The sequence below is a fragment of the Gossypium arboreum genome, chromosome 6 (assembly GCF_025698485.1).
Source record: "Gossypium arboreum isolate Shixiya-1 chromosome 6, ASM2569848v2, whole genome shotgun sequence".
NCBI lineage: Eukaryota > Viridiplantae > Streptophyta > Magnoliopsida > Malvales > Malvaceae > Gossypium > Gossypium arboreum.
Window position 1 is genome coordinate 133,349,476 of NC_069075.1, and position 17,644 is coordinate 133,367,119.

A 17,644-nucleotide genomic window follows, 5' to 3' on the forward strand; every position below is an offset into this window, starting at 1 on the left:
TGCATATTAAAACTTTCAAATTTCCGACATTAAAGGCACTTGATAATCAATTAGGTACCAATTTTTGGGCGTTACGAGGGTGCTAACCCTTCCTCGTACGTAACCGACTCCTGAATCCGTTTTCTCGACTTTCGTAGACCAAAATTAATGTTTTAAAACAAAATATTTTATAAGGTGATCTAATCACACCTAAAAATATTTGTGGCGACTCCCGTTTTCGTTTTTCTTAAAGTCGATTCCCATTTTCCAAAACTCAATTTAAAAAAATTGTTTCGACAATACTACACAATACTGACACATACAAAACTAGTGAGTGTTAATACATTATGACTTGAAAGATTTTCTTTCCGAGCTTGAATTTGATTTTTAAAACTCTTTCTACTTTTTGCACTTTTCCACTCACCTTGATTTTGACTCCTTCCTTGCTTTTATTCACCCAAAATTTCTATTTCTGTATTATTTTTTTTCTAACTCACTTAGCGAGGTTCTATCTGTACTATATCATGTAGTCTCTTCTTTTCTTTTTCACATAAGAAGCCACCATAATGTCTCTACCTAACCCTCAATGTCCATGGCCCGAAATCCATCACATAGTGAATTTTCAAAATCAAGACAAAGAATGGTTGAGTTCTTGAATCATTTAGGTTTAAGGCTTCAAGAATAAGGCTAAACAAGAAAGGATTATTGAGGCTCAAAATACGGGGACTAGTGGTATATAGTAGAAGATTAAGCTTCTGGGCTTTAGGCTAAATTAAACAATGCTTGAGGTCTTTCCCGAATTATTCATAAAACACATTTTCAATCATGCATACATCTATTCAAATGAAAAATTAACAATTCAATTTATTTATCTATAAGGATCCGCACACTTCATTCATCCTACGATACATTTTGTACAATTTCATTTAAGGTTATTGCCTTTAATCTATTATACAATTAGTCTACAATTAAGAACATCGAATTATCTAGTATCAATAAAAATTTACATGATTGACAATTCAACATACTTATTCAATATTTACGACCCATGGCCTATTGCCCAATTATTGCCCAAGCACCATGCAAAAACAACAAAATCAAATAAAAACAAGGAAAATATTTTTGAAAAATTTTAAATATTTTTTAAAGCTATGTAAAAATAGAAAATATGCAAACAAAACACACAAATATAACATCTATGTACACCCCCACACTTAAGTTACACCTTGTCCCCAATCGACTTTTTTTTTATTGTAGAGACAATGACCTATTTCTTCGATCGGAGACATTGCTTTCGTCTTATCTTCAATTGTTAAAATAGCCACATCATGAGCCACTTTCTTCCAAAGCCTAACCAAATCCAAAGCTCGTTTTAAGGCACTATAGCCTCGGGCATCACAAACTCCATGTAACAATAAGCTGTAGATACCCGGGCTTCATTTCTCATTTTGAACTGAAAGTAGATATGCTTGTTAGGTTCGTTGATTGGCTCCCCTTCAACAATAGTAGGAAAGGTGTGTCAGCTCCTCCACACCTTTATTTAGTTCCTAATTTAGCTCTTCATCTACATCTAACACTATTCCTATAACAACCCGATTTTCAGTGGTGTCGGAAAAAGTGGCTTCGGGACCATAAATCCGACGAGTGAATTTGTAAATATTATTAATTAATATTTATAAGTCAAGTATAATATTATTGAAATTTTAATTTAATAAAAATCGTTAATTGACCGTATAGTCAAGTTCAAGTGGTTAATTCCTTAAGTAAAATGGTTTTATAAAATAAGGTATCGAAACCTCATTTCTATAAACCGAGCTTGTAAATATTTTAATTAAATATTACAGAATGATTATATAGGTGTATTGAAATTTGGTAAGAAATTTTAACGTTTAAATAGTTAATTAAGTAAAATGACTAAATCGTAAAAGCTACAAAAATTAATTTCTATTAATTAATTGATTAATTTGAGAAAGGTACAAGGGTTTATGTGGAAAATATACCATAACTAAATTTCATATGCGGTTAGTGCTTGTAATTGACTAAAATTATTTGTTTAAATTAAATTAAATTAAAATAAAAGTTAAGTTAAAATAAAATAAACAAAGCAAAACATATTTTTTCTTTATGTTCTTCTTCTCCAACTGGTAAACCATAAATATACCATGTTTTAATCCTATGCTTAGTATGTTTTTGGATGATTTATTATATAATTTAGTGAATTTGATGCTCCTAATCCTTTAATTTCATGTTTTATACTTAGGAGAGCATAAGGGAACAAAAGGAGCAAAAAAGGGGCCAAAAACGCACAAAACAAGCTGATTTAAAGATACACACGGCCAAGAATATTTCCACACGGTCTGAGCAAACGCCTGTGTGGCAGCCTGTATCGATATCGCTCCCTGTTTCTAAAACACGCGGAAAAAGCCAATTTTTGGGTTTTCTGAGCATTCTAAAGTTTATAAATACACACTAGAATAGGACCTAAGGGGATACGCAGAGTAGAATGTAGAAATTACTTGAAGAACACCAACAAATTCATCTCGAAATGAGGATCTCCTTCAAGACTGAAGATCTTTATTCAATTTTTCTCGAAGTTTTTGGGTTTCTTTCTGTTTTGTTCTTTTCCTGTTTTTGAGATGTTTTCCTCACATAGTATGAACTAAATTCCCTAAATACCTAGGGAAGATTAAACCTAAGATGGATCTTATTATTTGATTTGTTCTGAATTACATGATAAATATTTGTTATTGATCTCAATTATGTGTTCTTATTTCATGTTTTTAATGTTTTCAGGATATTAATTCATGATTGATGTGCTTATTCAGTGGAGCAAAAGCCCATGTCGAAGAGTAGATCTCGCATAATTGAGTGGATTTACTTGCAACCCTAGAAATAGGGCGATATAAATCTACCGGATTAGAGTCAAATCTAATAGGGAAATCCATAGATCGAGTTAATGCGACGATAGGGGTTTTAATTAGAAAGAGATTTCAATTAATCAACCTAGAGTCAGTTAGTTTTACTCTCGAAAGAGATATTAATATAATTTAGGGATTTCTACGGATCAAGTCAAATGAATAAATTGTTTAATTCAGATTTAGAATAATAAGTGAAGTCTAGGTGGATTCTTTCCTGGGTATTGTCTCTATCATAAGTTTTTTTCGATTATTTTTCCAATTCGCTCTCTGCCGCTTAGTAATTAGTTTAGTTAAAATTAGAATTTAAAACAACCTTCAATTTATAGGCTAGATAATAAAAAGATAGTAATTACTAGTACTTTTAGCCCTCGTGGATATGATATTCCCGACTCACCATAACTATACTACTATTCGATAGGTGCACTTGCCTTTGTTGTATTTTAGTTAGTTCGTGATGTCATCACCAACCGAGAAAAAAGCACCATTTTTGGGCAAGGGAAGTTCTACCCTATTTCCTTCAATGCATGTGTGAGATATTGAGATCTGTTTTTAATGATTTTTATGTTTTTGTAATTGTTTTTGCTTAATCTAGCTAATCCAGGATTCAATTTGTAAAATTATTAAAATTTTAGGATGTAACATGAATAATTTTTAGGTGTTTGTGAACTTTATTTTTAAATTCTTGAGTTTAATAGCTAAATATAAATAGTTTGTTAAATGATTTTTAGTAAATTTAATGTTTAAGGATTAAATTGTTAAAATAGGAAAAATACATGGAATTTTAGTAAAATTTTGATAAAAGTGGGTTTAGTAGGGTCTAGTTAAAAATTGGCTAGCATGAGTTTTCATTAATTTTGGTTAATTTGTGATTTTTGGATTTAGGAACTAAATTGCATAAAAGATAAAATGTTGAGGTAATTGTGTAAAATGATAATAAAATGGTTTATATGCCTAAATTGAATTGTTTAATTATTTTAAATGGTTAATTGAATTAAAATTATTATGCTTAGATCAAGAAACAGATCAATCACGCAGTAATAGTGGAAAATGAGGGTTAGCGGAGTAAATATCGGTGTCGCGTTCGTAGCCGTTTTTGATTAGGTAAGTTTATACGTTAGTAAAGGTAATTATTTAATTGCTTTTTTGTAATTTAATGTTTATCTATATATGGTTGGTTCATCAAATTCTTTGGATTGGGAAACGAGATAGACCAAGGTTGAAAGATACCATGACATTATACCCGAAATGAGAAAGACCATAGTTGAAAGATACTATGACATTAAACCAGAATGAATAAAGCCATAGTTGAAAGATACTATGACATTATACCGGAAATGTATAAGACCATAATTGAAAGATACTATGGCATTAAAACCAATACAAATAAGACCATAGTTGAAAGATACTATGGCCTCACTTCGGAAATGTGTAAGATTGTGGTTGGAAGATACCATAACATCCTCTAAACAATGAATTATCTGGAAAGGTACACAAATTAAATAAGTATTATATTAATGGTTTAAAGTTTATTATACGAATAGAAGGCTGAATTGAGTTTTAAATATGTTTACTTGTAATGTTTTATGCCATAATAAAGTCATTTGTTTCATAAATGTTTGCCCCTTAATCATGGTTTATTGAGTATAAATGAATATAGGAGATGGTTATATGAAATTTGATATGCAAATGGGAAAAATATTGAGATGGATCATTGAAATGATATGTGATATATTAAATGAACATATGATGGATGAATTGAGGTTATATTTTTGTTTACTTATAAATGCTATGTTTTGATAAGGTTATATGGTTATACTTATGAATGTACTAACCTTGTGAGACTTGTGATGGGTATAGGCAATTAAATGAACTCATGACCTTGATTATGATTTTTCATCATGAAAGATTTAGGTTAAGTCCTTTATGGTAAGTTAAATTTTATGTTCAACACGAACCTACTAAGCTTTATGCAAGCTTACCTCATTTCAGTTTTTCTTCTTTGTAGAATGTAGGATTTGAGCTGTCGATTGGATTACTTTCGAAAATCACACTATCCATTCAACGGATCAATAAAAGTTGTTATTATTTTGATTTAGGTTATAAGTGGCATGTTCTAGGAGCATTTAAGTTCTTTTGCTATAATGATGTTATTTAAACTTGGTTTAAGCATATTTGTGTATATATCTTTAGATTTGGCTTGTATATGTCCATATATGTATGTCTTTAGTTGTTTGATATATGATTCTTGGAAGTGTTTGAAATATGGTAAAATTGAATGTGACTGGAGTGGATGAATTTTTATGTTTGGCATGTGTATAAGGCAACGACTTGAGATCCTTGAATGTGAATTAGATTGGTGTATGAAATGTGGTGCCAATGAAGGCACAATGGTTAGACACTTAGGTTGGATGTTTTGGTATGTTTCAAGCATGTTTTGAATGTGTTTTGAATGTATAAAAATGGTTGATATTGATTTGACTTGGTACCTAAGAAAGGGTCTTAAATTTGGCTTGCTTACGAAGTTTTTAGGTTGCACACGTTTGGGATACGGGTTGTCGCACGGCCGTGTGCCACACATGATCTGTCCACACGGTCGTGTGGATGTTGATTTTTAGTTGTAGGATTTTTTTCACATGGGCATAGTGAGTTACACGGCCTGGCAACATGGTCGTGTGACCTTGAGAGCACGGGCGTGCGGAGTGGCCGCACAGCCATGTTTGGTGCCACCTGGGTTGGCCTTTGTCACTCGACGTGTGGCCAAACCCCTCTTTCCAAAATTTTACATATTTTGCATATTTTTTTCGTTTTAATCCAAATTAGTTCCTAATTGTTTTCAAACTATTTTTAAGGTCCTCTAAACTCAATTTAAGGTCTATAAGTGTATGTTTTCCATGTTTAACAAATGATTTAATTTTTTATATTTAAATTAATATTTGAGAAGTTTTAAGTTGTTAAATGTTTTGTTGTTTGCTGTGATACTCTATAACCCTAATCTGATGACGGAGACGGGTTAGGGGTGTTACAACTCCTACTACTACTTCTAATCCTAATCCTATGTCAATTGGAGCGAAAAAACCTTCTTCATTTCTCACAACCTCATCATAGTCTTTAACTTTGAACTCTTTTGAAAACCTATGTTCAACTCATCATGCTTAACAATGGTGGAATGACCTTCATCCTAGAGCTCGGGAATATCATGCTCGACCTCTTCCATCGGAGTTTTCATTACAGCTCTGCATTAAACGACTTCTATGTTGGAAAAATAGGTTAGGAAAACGTAGCGGAAAATAAATTTAGGTAAAAACCAGAGTTCTAAATTTTTTTTCCAAAACTGGATATTGGTTGTGATAACTAAAGTAATAAACACTTAATCAAAATTGTACCTTTTCAATTCGTCTAGGATGAATGCTTCAACTGAGTAGTCTTCTCCACTATCCTTAAGCTCACGTTTGCTGAGTGCAGACTTGCTTCGAATTAGAAATTTTTTTTACAAAAATTACCAGCGGGGTAATTTTTCAATTTCTCTAAACTTTTAGGTCAAGTTGTAAATCAAAAAAATATCTCTAAAAAATTTTTAGAATAATCTCTTCAGAGAATTTTCTCTCTACAACTTTTTGTTGAATTTAAGTGTGTGTAACCCAAGACTCTTTATATAGGGAAATTTTAGAGAGTTTAACTATGATTAAACTTAATCAATTTAATATTAAATTAATATAATAATTATTAAGATAAATATTAGATTAAATTTAATATTAAATCTTATTAAAATAATAGAATGTTTATTTACAAGATAAATATTAAATTGAATTTAATATTAATATAATTATTTTAATATTAAATTAATAAAATACTATTAAAATAAATATTAAATTGAATTTAATATTAAACTATTAAAATAATTTTATTTTTGGAATAATTAATCTGAAATCAAATTCTCTGGTAGAGTCTCAATAGAAGTGTAACCCTTCAACTGCTCAACCATCGATGATCAACCATCGCCGGCCATCGAAACACCGCCGTCGTAGCTATCGGTACCGCCATATTTGGTGATGTACGTGTGACACCCTTTATAACGCCCCAAATTTTGGGCCTAGAAGTTCTGGGTTTTGAGTGTAGGGATAGTAGGAAGGTTGCCCACATAAGTTAAGTTGTGCAGTTTAGTGGCAAAATGGGCCCACTAGTCTAGTGGTTTTGAGTGTGTTGGTTTGTCTCAGGGTTCTGAGTTCAAGTCCCTGTGTCGGCATTTTAGAAAACATTTTAGTTATTTTTGATTTTAGTTAAAATAATTATTTTGTCTTTAGTGTTATTTTTAATTATTTTTATTTTTATTTTTATTTACTTTTACTTGGCACATTATTTTCTGTTCTGTTTCTTCTTGGTTTTTGTTCTTGTGTTCTTCTTTTTGCTTTTTGGAATCGGTGGTGTTGTGGGGTCAAAGGGCCTTGATTTTCTACTCCTCTGACGTCTTTTTCGTCATCGAAATAGGTGTGGGACTCAACTCTGACTAATCTACTTATCTTTTGTTTTACAAGTGTTGTTTCGGCTTTTCGTGAGAATGCTTTGATTCTCTCGTTTCAAAGCTTTGAAGGCTGAAAGAGAGTGCGATACTCCATTTTCTGATGTGGTTTGATAGTACCAAAGTTAGGGGACGGTTTGGTGGCCAAAATGGTGTTTTCGGGGCTGTTCTAGGGTGGTTTCATGGCTTCCCTGACGGCCATACGGGCGTGTGCCGTGGCACACAACCATGTGGATTTGGGAAATTAGGGTTATGGTAAATTTTGGTGCCACACGGCCTGGCCACATGGCCGTATGGCTGTCTTGGGGATTTTTTTTGGAAATCACATGGCCATGTCGCTTGGTCCACCCGAGCGTGTGAATGACTTGAGAATTAGGGATTCTACACGGCTGTGTGTTTTGGAACACACGGCTGTGTTTGGTGGCCACATGGACGTATGAGACCCTCACACGGCCGTGTCTACTTTGCACTAGAACTTAGTGAAATTGGATTGTGTCTTACACGGGCTGATCACATTGCCGTGCCTCTGCACCACACGGGCGTGTGCCTCTGTCACACAGCCTTGTGCTACCCTTCATATGGGCATTTGGACCCCCACAAGGCCTGGAGTGCTCCACATGACTAGAGCACACGGGCGTGTGGCCCTATCTTGCCAAACTTTGGGTTTTAGGTCAAATGCAAGTGCAAATGCGACTCTGTGTGTTCCAACCCCCGACTAAGCCTTACTGGGGTAATTATGACTTTGATTTGGGCTTGATATGTGTGCATTTGTGGTTGGTTGTAAGATAAGTTGATACTTGATTCGAGATACGAAGGTACACATGTTTGATTCTATAACTGATTGACCGGATGTGTGTGTCTGCTTTTGATTGGCTGTCTGAATTTGCATTCTAAATTGTGTACATCTGACTGCATACATACATACATATGCATAAATCTTTTTGAGTAGGATGTTAAAGAGAAGGGAGATTTACGATTTGGCAGTTTGTCTGCATTCTGAAAGCCCTTAATAATACCTAAAGGGTTATGGGCGTTCCCAATACCCTGAGAGTCATGGACATTACTGATAACGGTATAGCGGTTTACAGCCTTGTACTGTATCTCATGTACGTTAGCTACGTTTATCTGATCTGGCAATTATACGGTAGCGTCATCCGCGGTTCCTTTGCATTGAGCGATGCAACTTATACGCTAGCCTTCTGCGTAGCTTTATCGATCTAGCGATTATCTTGCATATACGTATGCGGTCTTTCACATGGCACCGCGTCTGACTTCTCGATAGCCCTAATACCCAGAGGGTCATGGGCGGTCCCAATTCCCTGAGGATCGAGGAAAACATTGATGATCATCGTTGCCGGGCAACCCAGGATGACGTTCTATGGAGTATACGGTTGGATGGGCTTTTCGAGGTCCTACTCGGAGTGCAGAGATGGGTGGGTTGATTAAATCCCCACAGGATGTGTCGGTTTGATGGAGATGGTGTGTTGGTTGGATGGATGGGTTATTTTATAATTCATTTGCACTCATATGCATCTGTGTGATTCTGTGACTGCAATATCTATTTGATTGTCTGACTGAATTATTTGATTGTCTGATTGACTGAGAAGTCTGATTGTACTATTTGACTGAAAGGTACTCGTGTCTAAAGAAACTTTGTGTGATGGATTAAGGCCCAACCGATTCTGATTCTGGAAAAAGGGCTTAGGCCAGTTTGTGACTTCTGAGAATTTCTGATATTGTGTCTAACAGAGTCATATGATTGTAAAGTTACATATGGTCTGTTTTGTTATAGGCGCTCTGTAAGTATGTTCCACTACTGAACTGTTTTTAGGTTTACTGTATCTATTTCTGCTTTGGTAGCTAGTTAGTTTGATCTCACACTAAGCTTGTATAGCTTACCCCCTCTTTTGTTTCCTTTTTCATGAACATCTCAGAATTTTGGATGCTGGACTCAGTATGCGGAGGACTCAGACAGTTTTGAGGCTAATAAGTTATTAGTTTGTGGGTTCAAACTTTTATTGGTTATTCAATTTTGAATATAAGGTTTTAACACTGTGGTATAATTCTGTTTTAAGGTTTAATCATTTTATTATTCTGGTTTTTTTAAATAATCAATATTAATTATTTCAGAAATCGAATTAAGAATGACTAGTTTTGTAAGATTTTCTCACGATCACTTCCGTGGTCAATGTAGCATTCCGAATTCGGTCTAGACTTCTAGGCCGGGTTTGGAGTGTTACACACTTACAACTTCCAAAGCCGGTTCGATCTTGGTCAATGACGACCTAACCGGTCCGGTCTAGTTGTCGGTTGGATCGTCGACCTGGTTTTACATACTAGGCCTAGTTTAACCATTTTTTGGGTTTTGGGCTCCCTGGCCCAATTTAAGATCTCAGGTCCAATTTTCAAGTTCAATTACCCATTGGGCCAATTGTCTGACTTGAAAAGTAACTTCCAAAAATATCATATTAAGTTTAATTAATTTGATTTATTTAATTTTACTTTATCAAAATTAATTTTCCAAAAATCACTTAGATTTTCCAAATTAATTTTTCAAGAAATTTTTTTAATCAAATTCTCTAGTTCAACAATTCTTACGACCACCTAATTTAATTCCACATCGAATAAATTGACTCAATTAAATTATTCCCGAAGTCGTAGAATTTTCTTCTGATTCAAATACAGTCGAATCGAGTTTTTGTTGAGCTAGCGGAGGGACCAATCAGACATATACAATTAGGCTCTAGTTATTGCACTTATGTCCAGAAGCATCATTTCAATAATTCACAATTATTTAATCATGGAGTTAGTCCAAAAGAAGTACCATGATTGAAAACTCCTTATTGTATACTCTTTAAGAGAGCAATTCATCTAACTGCTTTGGCCAATGACCTCGTCATGTGTGTGTTACCCTCATATGATATCCTTGATTCCTTTGAGTTAAATTCGTTCATTCAATACAATCCTATTTTATCTCATTTTCACCATTGTGTATTCTTAATGATTAATATGATCGCTGTCAACAAATGACTGTGATAAATTGCTCATTCGAGAACAAGCAACCCATGGTTATGTTCCATATTTATCAATCCACATAATGCCAATGAGAGAATATCATTAACTTTTTAATTGAGCTATGAATTCCACTGTTGCTAGTAAAGCGATACCGTACACAAGTCATGTACCCAACATATTGGCTATAGGCTTAATCATCTTTAGAGCATAAGCCTCTACTTATATCAAAGCACATGAGTTGTATACGCATGGTCAGTGACTAACTCAGGAGTTAGGTAAATCACACCACGAATGTGATAAGTGAATTAATTCACAAAAGGATTCAGAATTAATTCATCTTAAGTCTAGTCCAATTTATCATTCTACCCATGAATTCATCTGTGTCTCTACTTGTGAAGTCAACTGCTCCGATAGCCAAGACTAGCCATCTCCCTAATTGGAATTATAGACGACGTAATAATCTTTTTCAGTATTTGAATCAAATGCTCATTTCAATTCTTTTATGGGATTATAGACTCATTTAGATTATCTACTGAAGTAAGTTGTCTTTCTCGCAATGTAAACGTTCTTTATAATGCCACTTATCTTTAATTTGAACTTTAGACAATCAAAGAGCTAATATTTGCTTGTCACAATTTTTCTATGCATGAAAAATATAAAAGACAGAAAATACAAAAGACATAATAGTGAAATGTGAAATTAACTTGATTTATTTATTCATCGTTCAAATAAATAGAAAACAATTACATGTTTACTACAACATGGACACATTTCCCAACATTCGAATATTTGCTCCATCGTATTGGATATGAAGGACACATCTTGGATCAAAGACATGCTCTCTTCCAACATTTCAACCTGTGTAGCAAGGGATGGGTCTTTTATATACTCATCACTCTCCATATTACTTTTTAGGTAATAATACGGAGAATATGAATCTTTCATTGGATAACTAATCAACCACTTAGGGTTGTAGCTATCCACACCATCCGCGTACCAATACGACCCACAAAGATACTCGTATGAATACTCTTACCATCTTTGATCACCAGAATAACTCCAATGGTTCGTCAAATCCCTATTCGTCGAACTCATTTTATCTTCATAGTTGTATTGGTCACCTGACCACCTATATCCATTGTCATTAAACATGATCAAGATAAATCTTCAACAAGACAAATTAAAATAAAAACACAAAAATAAAACAATATACAATGAAATAAATAGCACCATGTAATTTCCTTATCTTTCGACTAAAATTGCCTCAAGATAAACTAACTTAACTATACATTTATCCCCGGCATGGATATCGCGATACCCAAGAGTGGATATTGTGATATCCCATCCTTTTGGAATCCCCATTTTCAAGTCTGTTTGAGGTATCACGATACTCAGGTGTGGGTATCGCGACAGCACTGCATGTAAACCAAAATTTTATTTTTGAAATTCCAGGGGTAGTGCGATACCAAGGGTCTGATATAGCGATACCCAAAATAGTTTTGGTTCCTAGTTAAAGCTGTTAGAGAAATCACGATATCCCCCTTGGATATTGACCGCCTCCGGACGTACTAACGTCCAGAGTGTGCATACTGCAATAAAATAGAGAGTTATGAGGTGGTATTTGCAAGTATACGGGTCGAGTTGTAATATAAATTTTACAATGAAGTAGACGAGTACTCCGAGGATCGTACCAAATGGAGGTGAGTACTAAATCAATCTTAACCTGAACAATTAAAGATCTAATTAATAATTTAGGTCAGTTATAGTCTGAGATTAAAATAAGAAATATGATTAAGGTTTGTAAAATAATAAAATAAAATAAAATAACATAAAAAAGAAATTAAAATTGCAAGAGATAAAAGATAAATAGAGTGAATCAAATTTGAGAATAAGTGATCAGCTCACTTCAACAATCACAATTAACTACCGTCTTAGGTTCTCATCAACCAATTAGTCGCTACCCTAGCAAGATATTCTGATCTTCCACCAACATAACGAGTCAGCAAGAACTACTTATCTTCTGAACTCACAGTCCAAACTGGCTTAGGGGTAAAGGTGTTCACGAATAGGCGATACCAGTTTTGGGTTAATTCCCACTTTGATAACTTCCCAAGGTTGTCAAACCTAGGGTTTGTTTCACATTCTTCCTTTTCCAAACAATCGATCCTTTGAGTAACCCTACAAAACAGTTAAGATATCATGCCTCCACTTGTTAATCCTACAAAGCAGGATTGGTTCCTCATGGCTTTAAGAAACAACATAGAAAGACTGAAAGAATTGATCATGGGGAATGGAACGAAAAAGAGAGTTTAAGAAAGTCTAATTGATATTGAATAATACGAATCTACAGAAGTTGATATTGCTTTACAATCATATCTCTTGAAGAAACAAATAAACTAAACTATGAAAACTTAAGAGAAATAAGAAAACAAATCTAAAAACCTAAGAAAAGAATTTGAGCTAATGGAATAGTGTCCATACTATGTGCCAAAGAAGCCTATTTATAGCCTTTAGGTAGCTGTCGTCTTTAACCTTAGGTTAGCTGACGTTCTTAAGCTTTAAGTTTGATTGTGCAGACCAAAATGCCTCTATTTCATATTTGATTCTCGTTATAGAGTCGATATCGTGACACATCAAGACCTGTGTCACGACATAGCAATTGGTATGCTCCTTTATAGCCATCTTAAGGGGTATGTCGCCACATCCTCAACCTATATCACGATATTGAAGGCAGTTTCTCACTTTCTCTATTCTACTCTCTATGTTGCGACATTGGATCTCCCATGTGGTGACATAGCATCTAGTATTGGCCTGAAATGCTTTCTAATGCTCTCCTGCACACTCACGAAGTATGTTAGCTATCATTTAGGCTCGTTCGGCCCTTAAGGCCAATAAAAGGCTCGATGTGCACATTTTATTGAATGTAAGTAAAACTAAAGAAACTTAACTAAAACATAATGAAAATGCTTGTATTCAAGCTCCTTAAATGTGAAAACTAGTTTAATCTGTTATATCGAATTACGACAGATCATATATCATGATTTTATTGAGCAAGACCCCAAAATACATACAAAATTATCAAATTTTCTCTCAACTTTTAAAAACCTGACCTACCAAGTTCATAGTTAAACCTATGTGAATTAAAATCCTAATCTAAATGTTAAAAATATGCATAGTCCATGCTCAATAATTTAATTATTTACAAATTTTGAGTTCAATTACCACATGCGGAAAATTAAAATTTTCTCCTAGGGTGATACGTAACACCTCCATAGTGATGCTTGCTTAAGGTTTCGATACCAATAAACATTTTGTTACTTTCAGCCCTACAAGTTGATTCATTGATTACCCTTTCAAAAATTTTTATTTCTTCATATAGATGCCTCGCATCCTCTGTCTCGAACCTACAAACATATACCACTTTAAATATTTCATATTGTTAGTCGCATGATCAGACATCACCTGAATAGCCTGGCACCCTAGCTCACTATTAGAGGACACTTCCTTCACCTTAGGTTCAGGCTTTACAAACCACCGACTTCCATCGTCATCTCTCCTTTGCCCATATCTATGGTGGCATTAGAGGTAGCTAGGAACAGTCTTTCTAAAGAATAGGTATCTCTACATCCTCTTCAAAGTTAAGAACTATGAAGTCAACCAGTAAAATGAATTTCTGAACTCTCTCTAAAACATACTCCAAAATTTCCTTTAGGTGAACTAGGGATCTATCGGCTAATTAGAGGGTCATTGAAGTTTCTCTAAGGTCCTAACCTACGGTAGATGGACAAAGGCATTAATTTTATACTTTTCCCAAATCAAAAAAGCACATTGCCAAAATTCACACCTCCAATCTCTATGGGAATAGTGAAAATATTGGGGTCTTTGAGTTTTGGTGGGACTATTCTAAACACAACAATAGTACACTTTAAAAGAGAAGGAAAAGAGAAAGAAAACTTAACCTAAAAACTATAAACCCTAAAGAAACTATTCAGCCACCAAAAATCTGAATGAAAAGCTTATAAAGTTGAATTTATAGCCTACTAACATTTAACCTCACATTAACCATTTTGCCCTTATGTAAAAAGAAAACATAAGTTTGTTTGGACAAAAAATTGCCCTTGCAGTTTTTTTCATTCGTCAGGCTTGGGTATCACGATATCCAGGCTAGGGTATTGCGTTTCTCACAACAGTCTTGAGGTTGAGAGTTTAAAGGGTCTCGGTATCATGATACCACTATATATGACCTTTTTTCTCTTCATTTCAGCATTGTTAGGGGTATCATGACTTCCATGCTTTGATATTGTGATACCCCCTTATAAGTGATGTTTTCTTCACGTTCGGGTCACCTTCGAATCCTTACAACACTCAATCAACTTGTTAGGTTCCCTATGGCACAATTTGCTAATTTGAGTCTAAAAAATGACTTAAAACTAATAAAAACAATTTATTAATGAAAAAACTAAAAATTGAAAAAAATATATAAAAGACACTTAAATTTCTTGAGAATAAGCTCCTTAAGTGTAATGGAGAGCCTAATTTGACGTATCAATTTGTGGCAGATTAACAGTAATGCCTGGAAAGGTGTTTTTTTTTTTTGGTAAAGCCAAAATATTGTTAAGAACAAAATAAGTTACAAAACTAGCATAAAGCTATAAAAGTAAGAGCAATAAGCCCAACACATATACGCACAAAAATATGTTAAAAAAACATTTAAAAATTCCTCAAACAAAACACTAAAAAACTCGACCTTTACACTATTTCTTTAATCACCATAAAAAATATAATAAAAATTAGAATCAAATATACAACATAAGCCCAGGATTGAAAATCATCTAAGACATGTATGCCTTACTGATAAGCCATAAAAGTAACATGTTTTTAATCCCATTCTTGATGTGTTTTTGGATGATTTATTATATGAATTAGTGAATTTGATGCTCCTTATCTTTTAAATTCATGTTTGTATACTTAGGTGAGCATAGGGGAGCGAAAGGAGTGAAAACTGAGCTAAAATTGGGCAAAAAGAGCTGTTTCCAGGATCCATATGGCCTGGGCATTTCCATACGGGCTGGCCACATGCCTATGTGCCAGTCCGTGTCAATTTCGCACCCTGCTTCCCTTTTACGCCGAAAAACCTAATTTTTAAGGTTTTTGTGCATTCTAAAGTCTTAAAATACATACTAGAAGAGGACCTAAGGGGGATATGCAGAGTAGAACATAGAAATTACCCGAAGAATGGCAACGGATTTAGCTTGGAAGCAGGATCTCCTCCAAGATTGAAGATTTCTATTCAATTTCTCTTGAAGTTTTTTGGGTTTCTTTATATTTTGTTGTTTTCCTATTTTTGAGATGTTTTCCTATTACATTATGAACTAAACTCCCTAAATACTTAAGGAGGATGAAACCTATGATGGATCTTATTATTTAATTATCTGAATTACACGATAAATAATTTTTCTTGTTCTTAATTATGTGTTCTTAATTCTTGCCTTAATATAATTCTTGCCCTAATATTTTTAATTAGGATATTAATCCAAGTTTGATGTGCTTATTCAGTGGAGCAAAAGTCCCTGTTTAAGAGTAGATCTAGCATAATTAAGCGGAGTTACATGCAATCCTAGAGATAGGGCGACATAAATCTGTCGGATTAGATTCAAATCTAATAGAGGAATCCATAGATCAAGTTAATGCTAATGCGACTATAGGGGATTTAATTAGAAAGAGATTTCAATTAATCAACCTAGAGTCAGTTGTTCTTAGTCTCGAAAGAGATATTAACATAATTTAGGGATTTCTACGAATCAAGACAAGTAAATAAATCGTTTCATTTAGAGTTAGAATAATAAGTGAAGTCTAGGTAGATTCTTCTTTGGGTATTGTCTTATCATTGGTTTATTCGATTATTTCTTTCACTCTCTGTCACGTTCATTAGTTAATTCGTTTAGTTAATTTTAGATTAAAATAAATCCCTTTTTTTTAGGCTAAATAATAGAAAGATAGTTAATATTAGTACTTTTAATCCTTGTGGATACGATATTCTAGACCCAACATAGCTATACTACCATTCGATAGGTGCGCTTGCCTTTGTCGTGATCGTAGTCTAGTTTAGTGAATCATAAAATGATCATCAAGTTTTTGGCACAGTTGTCGGGGACTAAAATATTAAGAACACTAGATTTTTATTACTTTAGCCATTTTTATTTTTATTTTTTGTTTTACTTTTAATTTAATAACTTTTCTTTTATTTGCTTCTAGCAGGTTCCTTTAGTTTATGACTAGAAGAAACCCGTTAGGACCTCTAGTATTCGACAGTGAGATCAAAAGTACAGCTCGCAGAAACTGTAGACAATCGAGGCAAAGTCAAAAAAGTACAATAGAAGAGCAAGGGAATATTATTATTAATATTGAGGAGATGACAGAACTTCATAATAATCAGTTACCTCTTGTGGTTGCTGTAAATCCTGTAAATACGAATCCTACTCTTCGTACTATGTACGATTATGCCAAGCCCAATTTAACTGGGGCTGAATCAAGTATTGTTAGACCTACTATTGCTGTAAATAATTTTAAACTGAAACCTAATACTATTCAAATGATTCAACAATTTGTTCAGTTTGATGGTTTGCAGGACGAAGACCCAAATGCTCATTTGGCTAATTTCCTAGAATTCTGTGACACTTTCAAGATAAATGACATTTCTGATGATGCCATTCACTTAGGGTTATTCTACTTATCATTGAGAAATAAGGCTAAGCAATGGTTGAGCTCTCTACCACGAGGTTCTATCACTACTTGGGATGACCAAGAAGTTTTTGCTGAAGTACTTTCCACCGGCTAAGACAACCAAATTGAGGAATGATATCTCTTCCTTTGTAAAAATGGATTTAAAAACTTTATATGATGCATGGGAGAGGTATAAGGATTTATTAAGAAGGTGCCTTCATCATGGGTTACCTCTATGGCTACAGGTTCAAATTTTTTACAACGGTTTGAACCCCTCAACTAGGCAATTGATCGATGCATCCGCCGGTGGGAATTTGAATAACAAAATACCTGAAGAGGCTTACGAGTTTGTAGAAGAGATGTCACTAAATAATTATGAGTGACAAGTCATGAGGACAAATTCGATGAAAGCAGCCTGTGTTTTTAACATTGATTCGGTCACTATGTTGTCAAATCATGTAGAACTTTTGAATAAAGAGATTGATGGTTTATA

The 17,644-nt window shown here is 34.0% G+C and overlaps 1 non-coding gene across 1 annotated transcript; it reads right to left on the minus strand.

Moving 5' to 3' along the window:
• Positions 1 to 17,273: 17,273 nt before the first annotated feature.
• LOC128294735 (small nucleolar RNA R71) lies at positions 17,274 to 17,380 on the minus strand. Its single transcript, XR_008285042.1, has one exon. It is a non-coding gene; the product is annotated as a small nucleolar RNA R71 (small nucleolar RNA).
• Positions 17,381 to 17,644: the final 264 nt, after the last annotated feature.